Raw genomic sequence first — 14,471 nt, 5'->3', positions numbered from 1 at the left:
AGTGACCGCATCACAACGGGTGGCGTAGTCGACACAAAAGAACTCTTAATAAGATCTGTAAGACTGCCACACAACACTGAGTTTGACGCCCTGGGCACGGGCCGGGTCACAGCCGCTCGGAGACTACAACCCCCCATCTGATCCGGTGCCGGGTATTCCCCTCAAAAAGGAATATGTCCCAGGGGGTGCGTCACTTTAACCTAAATAACTACAGGTGGTGAGATAAGCTGCACAATATAATTGACCTTTCAGTATATTGTTGCACACACACCATCTATTTAGCAAATGCCCTTGTTATCAACAGCAGCCTTTTAAACTCACCTGAGCTAACAGGTATGTGCGCTGGTTACTCTGCTGCGCTTAAAATTTCTTTTTTGGTTTGCTACAATGCCTTTTCTGAAACGTTGTCTCCTTCTGCTGGAACACTGACTTCTTTCATTTAATGCCTGCAGACTATAAAAGAGAACCCAACCCAAAAAGTTTGGTTGATTAGTCTGTGGCATTCTGTTAAACTGTTGCTTATGGCGGTCTCTGTGAGCTTCTCAGCGACATTCAGCCAGCCAGGTATCCTGCCTGCAGTAGATGGAATGTGGCAATGGAACGCTGGCTGCGCGTGTCATAATAGGCTCTGAGCCTTTATATACCTGTGCACAGCAGCAGCCACCTTCAGTCTGCTGCTGGACAGCCAGCAGCAGCAGCAGCAGGAGAGGTATGTAATCAGGAGCCCTCCTGCTAAGGGTAGACAGCTGCTCGTTCCACCCCACCCCCCGCCTTAATTGGTTCTCCTCCCTTCCAACGGTGTTGAGGCGGGTGGGAACAGCAGGGGGTGAAGGTGCTGTGTTTAAAGAGGTGGAGTTATGCAGATCTAAAACGCGTGGATTGCAGCAGCAGCAAGCCGAAAAGTGCAGGCATGTAAGGGATCTAGAGGTTGACAACATGTCTTCTTAACGGGAGTCCAGGAGCTCATCTCCACAAATGGACTTTTTAGGATCCTTGGGTGGCTCCGTAGTTTGAAACCAATTCTGGTTATCGCTTCTCGGCCTTTTGGCTAAGATCAAGTGTAGTATCTGTTCTTATCAGTTTAATATCTGATACGTCCCCTATCTGGGGACCATATATTAAATGGATTTTTAGAACAGGGAGATGGAAAAAGAGCTTGCTCTGTCCACTCCACGCATTGACCTGGTATTGCAGTATCTCCAGGACCGGTGCACCCCTTCTTTAATGCAGTTTCTAAAATCAGAAAGAATTGAATTCAATGTTTTTTGTTCATTTTGCTTGTTTGTCGGATTTTGGGATGGACTCTTTGGCTCTGCTTTTCTTCTCCTCATTGGATTTTTCATGTTCAAAGTTGCAGAAGCCAGATTACAAGCTCATTTTGGTTCAACTTCAGCAACTGTGCATTGCATTGCCATGTAATGTGATGCAATGCTATCTTTCTAGCTCTCCCTTTTTACTTCCTTTTGGATAAACAGACATATTAGGCAAGCATTTTGGAGCTTTCACCTAAATAACTACAGGTGGTGAGATAAGCTGCACAATATAATTGACCTTTCAGTATATTGTTGCACACACACCATCTATTTAGCAAATGCCCTTGTTATCAACAGCAGCCTTTTAAACTCACCTGAGCTAACAGGTATGTGCGCTGGTTACTCTGCTGCGCTTAAAATTTCTTTTTTGGTTTGCTACAATGCCTTTTCTGAAACGTTGTCTCCTTCTGCTGGAACACTGACTTCTTTCATTTAATGCCTGCAGACTATAAAAGAGAACCCAACCCAAAAAGTTTGGTTGATTAGTCTGTGGCATTCTGTTAAACTGTTGCTTATGGCGGTCTCTGTGAGCTTCTCAGCGACATTCAGCCAGCCAGGTATCCTGCCTGCAGTAGATGGAATGTGGCAATGGAACGCTGGCTGCGCGTGTCATAATAGGCTCTGAGCCTTTATATACCTGTGCACAGCAGCAGCCACCTTCAGTCTGCTGCTGGACAGCCAGCAGCAGCAGCAGCAGGAGAGGTATGTAATCAGGAGCCCTCCTGCTAAGGGTAGACAGCTGCTCGTTCCACCCCACCCCCCGCCTTAATTGGTTCTCCTCCCTTCCAACGGTGTTGAGGCGGGTGGGAACAGCAGGGGGTGAAGGTGCTGTGTTTAAAGAGGTGGAGTTATGCAGATCTAAAACGCGTGGATTGCAGCAGCAGCAAGCCGAAAAGTGCAGGCATGTAAGGGATCTAGAGGTTGACAACATGTCTTCTTAACGGGAGTCCAGGAGCTCATCTCCACAAATGGACTTTTTAGGATCCTTGGGTGGCTCCGTAGTTTGAAACCAATTCTGGTTATCGCTTCTCGGCCTTTTGGCTAAGATCAAGTGTAGTATCTGTTCTTATCAGTTTAATATCTGATACGTCCCCTATCTGGGGACCATATATTAAATGGATTTTTAGAACAGGGAGATGGAAAAAGAGCTTGCTCTGTCCACTCCACGCATTGACCTGGTATTGCAGTATCTCCAGGACCGGTGCACCCCTTCTTTAATGCAGTTTCTAAAATCAGAAAGAATTGAATTCAATGTTTTTTGTTCATTTTGCTTGTTTGTCGGATTTTGGGATGGACTCTTTGGCTCTGCTTTTCTTCTCCTCATTGGATTTTTCATGTTCAAAGTTGCAGAAGCCAGATTACAAGCTCATTTTGGTTCAACTTCAGCAACTGTGCATTGCATTGCCATGTAATGTGATGCAATGCTATCTTTCTAGCTCTCCCTTTTTACTTCCTTTTGGATAAACAGACATATTAGGCAAGCATTTTGGAGCTTTCACCTAAATAACTACAGGTGGTGAGATAAGCTGCACAATATAATTGACCTTTCAGTATATTGTTGCACACACACCATCTATTTAGCAAATGCCCTTGTTATCAACAGCAGCCTTTTAAACTCACCTGAGCTAACAGGTATGTGCGCTGGTTACTCTGCTGCGCTTAAAATTTCTTTTTTGGTTTGCTACAATGCCTTTTCTGAAACGTTGTCTCCTTCTGCTGGAACACTGACTTCTTTCATTTAATGCCTGCAGACTATAAAAGAGAACCCAACCCAAAAAGTTTGGTTGATTAGTCTGTGGCATTCTGTTAAACTGTTGCTTATGGCGGTCTCTGTGAGCTTCTCAGCGACATTCAGCCAGCCAGGTATCCTGCCTGCAGTAGATGGAATGTGGCAATGGAACGCTTCTGCGCGTGTCATAATAGGCTCTGAGCCTTTATATACCTGTGCACAGCAGCAGCCACCTTCAGTCTGCTGCTGGACAGCCAGCAGCAGCAGCAGCAGGAGAGGTATGTAATCAGGAGCCCTCCTGCTAAGGGTAGACAGCTGCTCGTTCCACCCCACCCCCCGCCTTAATTGGTTCTCCTCCCTTCCAACGGTGTTGAGGCGGGTGGGAACAGCAGGGGGTGAAGGTGCTGTGTTTAAAGAGGTGGAGTTATGCAGATCTAAAACGCGTGGATTGCAGCAGCAGCAAGCCGAAAAGTGCAGGCATGTAAGGGATCTAGAGGTTGACAACATGTCTTCTTAACGGGAGTCCAGGAGCTCATCTCCACAAATGGACTTTTTAGGATCCTTGGGTGGCTCCGTAGTTTGAAACCAATTCTGGTTATCGCTTCTCGGCCTTTTGGCTAAGATCAAGTGTAGTATCTTTCGAAAAGGCGGTTTTGGATGTTGGCCGCCCTAGTAGATTGATACATTATGCACACTGGGGTTTAGGCGCTTGTTAGTACGCCAGGTGGCTAATATAGTCATATGGTGGAAAGCATGGCCCCCCAGGATCGACGCCATTGGGCCGGGGAAGATCGAAAGCCCGAAGTGTGAAGTGCCCCAGGAGTGGTGACCCTGGGGTGCCTTAACTCACTGGGATTGGGAACCCCACTTGAGTTTATGGCACATTTGCACAAGCACTTCAAATTTTCTTTCTTCGCACACACCCTTATTCCGGGCCTTCTGGCCTTAGGATGGGGAATTTTTCATTTCCCGGTCGAAGGTCCGGGCAGTATTATACTGTGAAACCTTCACTATTTATTTAATTTCTTTGTCACTGTGTGTCCACTTATTCACGTGTGTCACGTCCTACTAGGATTTTGTCGGGATGCGGTTCCCTTACGGGTTCCTCTCTTGGCAGGTCTAGGGGGGGAGTGTGTGGCCATCAGGTTCCGCTCCCCCCTGAACCCCCCTGGCTCTCCTCTTTCGGGAGGAGAGCGTTGTTGGCTCCCCTCTTCCGGGAGGGGAGCACAGTCTTTGGCTCCCAGTGCCTTGCTCGGGTGAGAACTCGGGCAGGTGCTGGGGGTAAGATTGGGTCGCCTCTGGCTTCGGCTGGAGGTGGCTTTTTGTCCCTGTTCCTCGCTGTGGCCTTTTGGCTCGGAGGGACGGGGAATGGTTTGGGGGACCCTTCTCCTTTTGGAGAGGGTTTCAAGAAGACCAGCATCCTAGTGCACTTTTTTTGTGGCACTTGTCACTTTTTTAAGCGCACTCGGGTTTTGTACACGATTTCGGGCTTTCAAAAAAAAAAAAAAAAAAATCTGTTCTTATCAGTTTAATATCTGATACGTCCCCTATCTGGGGACCATATATTAAATGGATTTTTAGAACAGGGAGATGGAAAAAGAGCTTGCTCTGTCCACTCCACGCATTGACCTGGTATTGCAGTATCTCCAGGACCGGTGCACCCCTTCTTTAATGCAGTTTCTAAAATCAGAAAGAATTGAATTCAATGTTTTTTGTTCATTTTGCTTGTTTGTCGGATTTTGGGATGGACTCTTTGGCTCTGCTTTTCTTCTCCTCATTGGATTTTTCATGTTCAAAGTTGCAGAAGCCAGATTACAAGCTCATTTTGGTTCAACTTCAGCAACTGTGCATTGCATTGCCATGTAATGTGATGCAATGCTATCTTTCTAGCTCTCCCTTTTTACTTCCTTTTGGATAAACAGACATATTAGGCAAGCATTTTGGAGCTTTCACCTAAATAACTACAGGTGGTGAGATAAGCTGCACAATATAATTGACCTTTCAGTATATTGTTGCACACACACCATCTATTTAGCAAATGCCCTTGTTATCAACAGCAGCCTTTTAAACTCACCTGAGCTAACAGGTATGTGCGCTGGTTACTCTGCTGCGCTTAAAATTTCTTTTTTGGTTTGCTACAATGCCTTTTCTGAAACGTTGTCTCCTTCTGCTGGAACACTGACTTCTTTCATTTAATGCCTGCAGACTATAAAAGAGAACCCAACCCAAAAAGTTTGGTTGATTAGTCTGTGGCATTCTGTTAAACTGTTGCTTATGGCGGTCTCTGTGAGCTTCTCAGCGACATTCAGCCAGCCAGGTATCCTGCCTGCAGTAGATGGAATGTGGCAATGGAACGCTGGCTGCGCGTGTCATAATAGGCTCTGAGCCTTTATATACCTGTGCACAGCAGCAGCCACCTTCAGTCTGCTGCTGGACAGCCAGCAGCAGCAGCAGCAGGAGAGGTATGTAATCAGGAGCCCTCCTGCTAAGGGTAGACAGCTGCTCGTTCCACCCCACCCCCCGCCTTAATTGGTTCTCCTCCCTTCCAACGGTGTTGAGGCGGGTGGGAACAGCAGGGGGTGAAGGTGCTGTGTTTAAAGAGGTGGAGTTATGCAGATCTAAAACGCGTGGATTGCAGCAGCAGCAAGCCGAAAAGTGCAGGCATGTAAGGGATCTAGAGGTTGACAACATGTCTTCTTAACGGGAGTCCAGGAGCTCATCTCCACAAATGGACTTTTCAGGATCCTTGGGTGGCTCCGTAGTTTGAAACCAATTCTGGTTATCGCTTCTCGGCCTTTTGGCTAAGATCAAGTGTAGTATCTGTTCTTATCAGTTTAATATCTGATACGTCCCCTATCTGGGGACCATATATTAAATGGATTTTTAGAACAGGGAGATGGAAAAAGAGCTTGCTCTGTCCACTCCACGCATTGACCTAGTATTGCAGTATCTCCAGGACCGGTGCACCCCTTCTTTAATGCAGTTTCTAAAATCAGAAAGAATTGAATTCAATGTTTTTTGTTCATTTTGCTTGTTTGTCGGATTTTGGGATGGACTCTTTGGCTTTGCTTTTCTTCTTCTCATTGGATTTTTCATGTTCAAAGTTGCAGAAGCCAGATTACAAGCTCATTTTGGTTCAACTTCAGCAACTGTGCATTGCATTGCCATGTAATGTGATGCAATGCTATCTTTCTAGCTCTCCCTTTTTACTTCCTTTTGGATAAACAGACATATTAGGCAAGCATTTTGGAGCTTTCACCTAAATAACTACAGGTGGTGAGATAAGCTGCACAATATAATTGACCTTTCAGTATATTGTTGCACACACACCATCTATTTAGCAAATGCCCTTGTTATCAACAGCAGCCTTTTAAACTCACCTGAGCTAACAGGTATGTGCGCTGGTTACTCTGCTGCGCTTAAAATTTCTTTTTTGGTTTGCTACAATGCCTTTTCTGAAACGTTGTCTCCTTCTGCTGGAACACTGACTTCTTTCATTTAATGCCTGCAGACTATAAAAGAGAACCCAACCCAAAAAGTTTGGTTGATTAGTCTGTGGCATTCTGTTAAACTGTTGCTTATGGCGGTCTCTGTGAGCTTCTCAGCGACATTCAGCCAGCCAGGTATCCTGCCTGCAGTAGATGGAATGTGGCAATGGAACGCTGGCTGCGCGTGTCATAATAGGCTCTGAGCCTTTATATACCTGTGCACAGCAGCAGCCACCTTCAGTCTGCTGCTGGACAGCCAGCAGCAGCAGCAGCAGGAGAGGTATGTAATCAGGAGCCCTCCTGCTAAGGGTAGACAGCTGCTCGTTCCACCCCACCCCCCGCCTTAATTGGTTCTCCTCCCTTCCAACGGTGTTGAGGCGGGTGGGAACAGCAGGGGGTGAAGGTGCTGTGTTTAAAGAGGTGGAGTTATGCAGATCTAAAACGCGTGGATTGCAGCAGCAGCAAGCCGAAAAGTGCAGGCATGTAAGGGATCTAGAGGTTGACAACATGTCTTCTTAACGGGAGTCCAGGAGCTCATCTCCACAAATGGACTTTTCAGGATCCTTGGGTGGCTCCGTAGTTTGAAACCAATTCTGGTTATCGCTTCTCGGCCTTTTGGCTAAGATCAAGTGTAGTATCTGTTCTTATCAGTTTAATATCTGATACGTCCCCTATCTGGGGACCATATATTAAATGGATTGTTAGAACAGGGAGATGGAAAAAGAGCTTGCTCTGTCCACTCCACGCATTGACCTGGTATTGCAGCATCTCCAGGACCGGTGCACCCCTTCTTTAATGCAGTTTCTAAAATCAGAAAGAATTGAATTCAATGTTTTTTGTTCATTTTGCTTGTTTGTCGGATTTTGGGATGGACTCTTTGGCTTTGCTTTTCTTCTCCTCATTGGATTTTTCATGTTCAAAGTTGCAGAAGCCAGATTACAAGCTCATTTTGGTTCAACTTCAGCAACTGTGCATTGCATTGCCATGTAATGTGATGCAATGCTATCTTTCTAGCTCTCCCTTTTTACTTCCTTTTGGATAAACAGACATATTAGGCAAGCATTTTGGAGCTTTCACCTAAATAACTACAGGTGGTGAGATAAGCTGCACAATATAATTGACCTTTCAGTATATTGTTGCACACACACCATCTATTTAGCAAATGCCCTTGTTATCAACAGCAGCCTTTTAAACTCACCTGAGCTAACAGGTATGTGCGCTGGTTACTCTGCTGCGCTTAAAATTTCTTTTTTGGTTTGCTACAATGCCTTTTCTGAAACGTTGTCTCCTTCTGCTGGAACACTGACTTCTTTCATTTAATGCCTGCAGACTATAAAAGAGAACCCAACCCAAAAAGTTTGGTTGATTAGTCTGTGGCATTCTGTTAAACTGTTGCTTATGGCGGTCTCTGTGAGCTTCTCAGCGACATTCAGCCAGCCAGGTATCCTGCCTGCAGTAGATGGAATGTGGCAATGGAACGCTGGCTGCGCGTGTCATAATAGGCTCTGAGCCTTTATATACCTGTGCACAGCAGCAGCCACCTTCAGTCTGCTGCTGGACAGCCAGCAGCAGCAGCAGCAGGAGAGGTATGTAATCAGGAGCCCTCCTGCTAAGGGTAGACAGCTGCTCGTTCCACCCCACCCCCCGCCTTAATTGGTTCTCCTCCCTTCCAACGGTGTTGAGGCGGGTGGGAACAGCAGGGGGTGAAGGTGCTGTGTTTAAAGAGGTGGAGTTATGCAGATCTAAAACGCGTGGATTGCAGCAGCAGCAAGCCGAAAAGTGCAGGCATGTAAGGGATCTAGAGGTTGACAACATGTCTTCTTAACGGGAGTCCAGGAGCTCATCTCCACAAATGGACTTTTCAGGATCCTTGGGTGGCTCCGTAGTTTGAAACCAATTCTGGTTATCGCTTCTCGGCCTTTTGGCTAAGATCCAGTGTAGTATCTGTTCTTATCAGTTTAATATCTGATACGTCCCCTATCTGGGGACCATATATTAAATGGATTTTTAGAACAGGGAGATGGAAAAAGAGCTTGCTCTGTCCACTCCACGCATTGACCTGGTATTGCAGTATCTCCAGGACCGGTGCACCCCTTCTTTAATGCAGTTTCTAAAATCAGAAAGAATTGAATTCAATGTTTTTTGTTCATTTTGCTTGTTTGTCGGATTTGGGGATGGACTCTTTGGCTTTGCTTTTCTTCTCCTCATTGGATTTTTCATGTTCAAAGTTGCAGAAGCCAGATTACAAGCTCATTTTGGTTCAACTTCAGCAACTGTGCATTGCATTGCCATGTAATGTGATGCAATGCTATCTTTCTAGCTCTCCCTTTTTACTTCCTTTTGGATAAACAGACATATTAGGCAAGCATTTTGGAGCTTTCACCTAAATAACTACAGGTGGTGAGATAAGCTGCACAATATAATTGACCTTTCAGTATATTGTTGCACACACACCATCTATTTAGCAAATGCCCTTGTTATCAACAGCAGCCTTTTAAACTCACCTGAGCTAACAGGTATGTGCGCTGGTTACTCTGCTGCGCTTAAAATTTCTTTTTTGGTTTGCTACAATGCCTTTTCTGAAACGTTGTCTCCTTCTGCTGGAACACTGACTTCTTTCATTTAATGCCTGCAGACTATAAAAGAGAACCCAACCCAAAAAGTTTGGTTGATTAGTCTGTGGCATTCTGTTAAACTGTTGCTTATGGCGGTCTCTGTGAGCTTCTCAGCGACATTCAGGCAGCCAGGTATCCTGCCTGCAGTAGATGGAATGTGGCAATGGAACGCTGGCTGCGCGTGTCATAATAGGCTCTGAGCCTTTATATACCTGTGCACAGCAGCAGCCACCTTCAGTCTGCTGCTGGACAGCCAGCAGCAGCAGCAGCAGCAGGAGAGGTATGTAATCAGGAGCCCTCCTGCTAAGGGTAGACAGCTGCTCGTTCCACCCCACCCCCCGCCTTAATTGGTTCTCCTCCCTTCCAACGGTGTTGAGGCGGGTGGGAACAGCAGGGGGTGAAGGTGCTGTGTTTAAAGAGGTGGAGTTATGCAGATCTAAAACGCGTGGATTGCAGCAGCAGCAAGCCGAAAAGTGCAGGCATGTAAGGGATCTAGAGGTTGACAACATGTCTTCTTAACGGGAGTCCAGGAGCTCATCTCCACAAATGGACTTTTCAGGATCCTTGGGTGGCTCCGTAGTTTGAAACCAATTCTGGTTATCGCTTCTCGGCCTTTTGGCTAAGATCAAGTGTAGTATCTGTTCTTATCAGTTTAATATCTGATACGTCCCCTATCTGGGGACCATATATTAAATGGATTTTTAGAACAGGGAGATGGAAAAAGAGCTTGCTCTGTCCACTCCACGCATTGACCTGGTATTGCAGTATCTCCAGTACCGGTGCACCCCTTCTTTAATGCAGTTTCTAAAATCAGAAAGAATTGAATTCAATGTTTTTTGTTCATTTTGCTTGTTTGTCGGATTTTGGGATGGACTCTTTGGCTTTGCTTTTCTTCTCCTCATTGGATTTTTCATGTTCAAAGTTGCAGAAGCCAGATTACAAGCTCATTTTGGTTCAACTTCAGCAACTGTGCATTGCATTGCCATGTAATGTGATGCAATGCTATCTTTCTAGCTCTCCCTTTTTACTTCCTTTTGGATAAACAGACATATTAGGCAAGCATTTTGGAGCTTTCACCTAAATAACTACAGGTGGTGAGATAAGCTGCACAATATAATTGACCTTTCAGTATATTGTTGCACACACACCATCTATTTAGCAAATGCCCTTGTTATCAACAGCAGCCTTTTAAACTCACCTGAGCTAACAGGTATGTGCGCTGGTTACTCTGCTGCGCTTAAAATTTCTTTTTTGGTTTGCTACAATGCCTTTTCTGAAACGTTGTCTCCTTCTGCTGGAACACTGACTTCTTTCATTTAATGCCTGCAGACTATAAAAGAGAACCCAACCCAAAAAGTTTGGTTGATTAGTCTGTGGCATTCTGTTAAACTGTTGCTTATGGCGGTCTCTGTGAGCTTCTCAGCGACATTCAGCCAGCCAGGTATCCTGCCTGCAGTAGATGGAATGTGGCAATGGAACGCTGGCTGCGCGTGTCATAATAGGCTCTGAGCCTTTATATACCTGTGCACAGCAGCAGCCACCTTCAGTCTGCTGCTGGACAGCCAGCAGCAGCAGCAGCAGGAGAGGTATGTAATCAGGAGCCCTCCTGCTAAGGGTAGACAGCTGCTCGTTCCACCCCACCCCCCGCCTTAATTGGTTCTCCTCCCTTCCAACGGTGTTGAGGCGGGTGGGAACAGCAGGGGGTGAAGGTGCTGTGTTTAAAGAGGTGGAGTTATGCAGATCTAAAACGCGTGGATTGCAGCAGCAGCAAGCCGAAAAGTGCAGGCATGTAAGGGATCTAGAGGTTGACAACATGTCTTCTTAACGGGAGTCCAGGAGCTCATCTCCACAAATGGACTTTTCAGGATCCTTGGGTGGCTCCGTAGTTTGAAACCAATTCTGGTTATCGCTTCTCGGCCTTTTGGCTAAGATCAAGTGTAGTATCTGTTCTTATCAGTTTAATATCTGATACGTCCCCTATCTGGGGACCATATATTAAATGGATTTTTAGAACAGGGAGATGGAAAAAGAGCTTGCTCTGTCCACTCCACGCATTGACCTGGTATTGCAGTATCTCCAGGACCGGTGCACCCCTTCTTTAATGCAGTTTCTAAAATCAGAAAGAATTGAATTCAAAGTTTTTTGTTCATTTTGCTTGTTTGTCGGATTTTGGGATGGACTCTTTGGCTTTGCTTTTCTTCTCCTCATTGGATTTTTCATGTTCAAAGTTGCAGAAGCCAGATTACAAGCTCATTTTGGTTCAACTTCAGCAACTGTGCATTGCATTGCCATGTAATGTGATGCAATGCTATCTTTCTAGCTCTCCCTTTTTACTTCCTTTTGGATAAACAGACATATTAGGCAAGCATTTTGGAGCTTTCACCTAAATAACTACAGGTGGTGAGATAAGCTGCACAATATAATTGACCTTTCAGTATATTGTTGCACACACACCATCTATTTAGCAAATGCCCTTGTTATCAACAGCAGCCTTTTAAACTCACCTGAGCTAACAGGTATGTGCGCTGGTTACTCTGCTGCGCTTAAAATTTCTTTTTTGGTTTGCTACAATGCCTTTTCTGAAACGTTGTCTCCTTCTGCTGGAACACTGACTTCTTTCATTTAATGCCTGCAGACTATAAAAGAGAACCCAACCCAAAAAGTTTGGTTGATTAGTCTGTGGCATTCTGTTAAACTGTTGCTTATGGCGGTCTCTGTGAGCTTCTCAGCGACATTCAGCCAGCCAGGTATCCTGCCTGCAGTAGATGGAATGTGGCAATGGAACGCTGGCTGCGCGTGTCATAATAGGCTCTGAGCCTTTATATACCTGTGCACAGCAGCAGCCACCTTCAGTCTGCTGCTGGACAGCCAGCAGCAGCAGCAGCAGGAGAGGTATGTAATCAGGAGCCCTCCTGCTAAGGGTAGACAGCTGCTCGTTCCACCCCACCCCCCGCCTTAATTGGTTCTCCTCCCTTCCAACGGTGTTGAGGCGGGTGGGAACAGCAGGGGGTGAAGGTGCTGTGTTTAAAGAGGTGGAGTTATGCAGATCTAAAACGCGTGGATTGCAGCAGCAGCAAGCCGAAAAGTGCAGGCATGTAAGGGATCTAGAGGTTGACAACATGTCTTCTTAACGGGAGTCCAGGAGCTCATCTCCACAAATGGACTTTTCAGGATCCTTGGGTGGCTCCGTAGTTTGAAACCAATTCTGGTTATCGCTTCTCGGCCTTTTGGCTAAGATCCAGTGTAGTATCTGTTCTTATCAGTTTAATATCTGATACGTCCCCTATCTGGGGACCATATATTAAATGGATTTTTAGAACAGGGAGATGGAAAAAGAGCTTGCTCTGTCCACTCCACGCATTGACCTGGTATTGCAGTATCTCCAGGACCGGTGCACCCCTTCTTTAATGCAGTTTCTAAAATCAGAAAGAATTGAATTCAATGTTTTTTGTTCATTTTGCTTGTTTGTCGGATTTGGGGATGGACTCTTTGGCTTTGCTTTTCTTCTCCTCATTGGATTTTTCATGTTCAAAGTTGCAGAAGCCAGATTACAAGCTCATTTTGGTTCAACTTCAGCAACTGTGCATTGCATTGCCATGTAATGTGATGCAATGCTATCTTTCTAGCTCTCCCTTTTTACTTCCTTTTGGATAAACAGACATATTAGGCAAGCATTTTGGAGCTTTCACCTAAATAACTACAGGTGGTGAGATAAGCTGCACAATATAATTGACCTTTCAGTATATTGTTGCACACACACCATCTATTTAGCAAATGCCCTTGTTATCAACAGCAGCCTTTTAAACTCACCTGAGCTAACAGGTATGTGCGCTGGTTACTCTGCTGCGCTTAAAATTTCTTTTTTGGTTTGCTACAATGCCTTTTCTGAAACGTTGTCTCCTTCTGCTGGAACACTGACTTCTTTCATTTAATGCCTGCAGACTATAAAAGAGAACCCAACCCAAAAAGTTTGGTTGATTAGTCTGTGGCATTCTGTTAAACTGTTGCTTATGGCGGTCTCTGTGAGCTTCTCAGCGACATTCAGGCAGCCAGGTATCCTGCCTGCAGTAGATGGAATGTGGCAATGGAACGCTGGCTGCGCGTGTCATAATAGGCTCTGAGCCTTTATATACCTGTGCACAGCAGCAGCCACCTTCAGTCTGCTGCTGGACAGCCAGCAGCAGCAGCAGCAGCAGGAGAGGTATGTAATCAGGAGCCCTCCTGCTAAGGGTAGACAGCTGCTCGTTCCACCCCACCCCCCGCCTTAATTGGTTCTCCTCCCTTCCAACGGTGTTGAGGCGGGTGGGAACAGCAGGGGGTGAAGGTGCTGTGTTTAAAGAGGTGGAGTTATGCAGATCTAAAACGCGTGGATTGCAGCAGCAGCAAGCCGAAAAGTGCAGGCATGTAAGGGATCTAGAGGTTGACAACATGTCTTCTTAACGGGAGTCCAGGAGCTCATCTCCACAAATGGACTTTTCAGGATCCTTGGGTGGCTCCGTAGTTTGAAACCAATTCTGGTTATCGCTTCTCGGCCTTTTGGCTAAGATCAAGTGTAGTATCTGTTCTTATCAGTTTAATATCTGATACGTCCCCTATCTGGGGACCATATATTAAATGGATTTTTAGAACAGGGAGATGGAAAAAGAGCTTGCTCTGTCCACTCCACGCATTGACCTGGTATTGCAGTATCTCCAGTACCGGTGCACCCCTTCTTTAATGCAGTTTCTAAAATCAGAAAGAATTGAATTCAATGTTTTTTGTTCATTTTGCTTGTTTGTCGGATTTTGGGATGGACTCTTTGGCTTTGCTTTTCTTCTCCTCATTGGATTTTTCATGTTCAAAGTCGCAGAAGCCAGATTACAAGCTCATTTTGGTTCAACTTCAGCAACTGTGCATTGCATTGCCATGTAATGTGATGCAATGCTATCTTTCTAGCTCTCCCTTTTTACTTCCTTTTGGATAAACAGACATATTAGGCAAGCATTTTGGAGCTTTCACCTAAATAACTACAGGTGGTGAGATAAGCTGCACAATATAATTGACCTTTCAGTATATTGTTGCACACACACCATCTATTTAGCAAATGCCCTTGTTATCAACAGCAGCCTTTTAAACTCACCTGAGCTAACAGGTATGTGCGCTGGTTACTCTGCTGCGCTTAAAATTTCTTTTTTGGTTTGCTACAATGCCTTTTCTGAAACGTTGTCTCCTTCTGCTGGAACACTGACTTCTTTCATTTAATGCCTGCAGACTATAAAAGAGAACCCAACCCAAAAAGTTTGGTTGATTAGTCTGTGGCATTCTGTTAAACTGTTGCTTATGGCGG

General features: G+C 45.4%; 10 non-coding genes and 1 pseudogene across 10 annotated transcripts; all 11 read left to right on the top strand.

Annotated features, from left to right (window-relative positions):
• The first annotated feature begins 1,028 nt into the window (after window positions 1-1,028).
• On the top strand, window positions 1,029-1,219 carry LOC141244158 (U2 spliceosomal RNA). Its single transcript, XR_012308122.1, has one exon. It is a non-coding gene; the product is annotated as a U2 spliceosomal RNA (small nuclear RNA).
• A 1,115-nt stretch (window positions 1,220-2,334) lies between these two features.
• On the top strand, window positions 2,335-2,525 carry LOC141244157 (U2 spliceosomal RNA). Its single transcript, XR_012308121.1, has one exon. It is a non-coding gene; the product is annotated as a U2 spliceosomal RNA (small nuclear RNA).
• Window positions 2,526-3,639: 1,114 nt separating this feature from the next.
• Window positions 3,640-3,731, top strand: LOC141244252 (U2 spliceosomal RNA; annotated as a pseudogene).
• A 787-nt stretch (window positions 3,732-4,518) lies between these two features.
• LOC141244224 (U2 spliceosomal RNA) lies at window positions 4,519-4,708 on the top strand. The gene has a single exon (XR_012308183.1). It is a non-coding gene; the product is annotated as a U2 spliceosomal RNA (small nuclear RNA).
• Window positions 4,709-5,823: 1,115 nt separating this feature from the next.
• LOC141244199 (U2 spliceosomal RNA) lies at window positions 5,824-6,014 on the top strand. The gene has a single exon (XR_012308160.1). It is a non-coding gene; the product is annotated as a U2 spliceosomal RNA (small nuclear RNA).
• A 1,115-nt stretch (window positions 6,015-7,129) lies between these two features.
• Window positions 7,130-7,320, top strand: LOC141244202 (U2 spliceosomal RNA). The gene has a single exon (XR_012308163.1). It is a non-coding gene; the product is annotated as a U2 spliceosomal RNA (small nuclear RNA).
• A 1,115-nt stretch (window positions 7,321-8,435) lies between these two features.
• Window positions 8,436-8,626, top strand: LOC141244190 (U2 spliceosomal RNA). The gene has a single exon (XR_012308152.1). It is a non-coding gene; the product is annotated as a U2 spliceosomal RNA (small nuclear RNA).
• A 1,118-nt stretch (window positions 8,627-9,744) lies between these two features.
• On the top strand, window positions 9,745-9,935 carry LOC141244193 (U2 spliceosomal RNA). Its single transcript, XR_012308155.1, has one exon. It is a non-coding gene; the product is annotated as a U2 spliceosomal RNA (small nuclear RNA).
• Window positions 9,936-11,050: 1,115 nt separating this feature from the next.
• Window positions 11,051-11,241, top strand: LOC141244156 (U2 spliceosomal RNA). Its single transcript, XR_012308120.1, has one exon. It is a non-coding gene; the product is annotated as a U2 spliceosomal RNA (small nuclear RNA).
• Window positions 11,242-12,356: 1,115 nt separating this feature from the next.
• LOC141244189 (U2 spliceosomal RNA) lies at window positions 12,357-12,547 on the top strand. Its single transcript, XR_012308151.1, has one exon. It is a non-coding gene; the product is annotated as a U2 spliceosomal RNA (small nuclear RNA).
• Window positions 12,548-13,665: 1,118 nt separating this feature from the next.
• On the top strand, window positions 13,666-13,856 carry LOC141244192 (U2 spliceosomal RNA). The gene has a single exon (XR_012308154.1). It is a non-coding gene; the product is annotated as a U2 spliceosomal RNA (small nuclear RNA).
• The last annotated feature ends 615 nt before the right edge of the window (window positions 13,857-14,471 follow it).

The sequence above is a fragment of the Phyllobates terribilis genome, unplaced genomic scaffold (assembly GCF_046119375.1).
Source record: "Phyllobates terribilis strain yellow unplaced genomic scaffold, ASM4611937v1 Scaffold_1512__1_contigs__length_269417, whole genome shotgun sequence".
Lineage (NCBI taxonomy): Eukaryota > Metazoa > Chordata > Amphibia > Anura > Dendrobatidae > Phyllobates > Phyllobates terribilis.
Note: the sequence above shows the minus strand (reverse complement) of the source record. Positions and strands in the feature narration are given on the sequence as shown.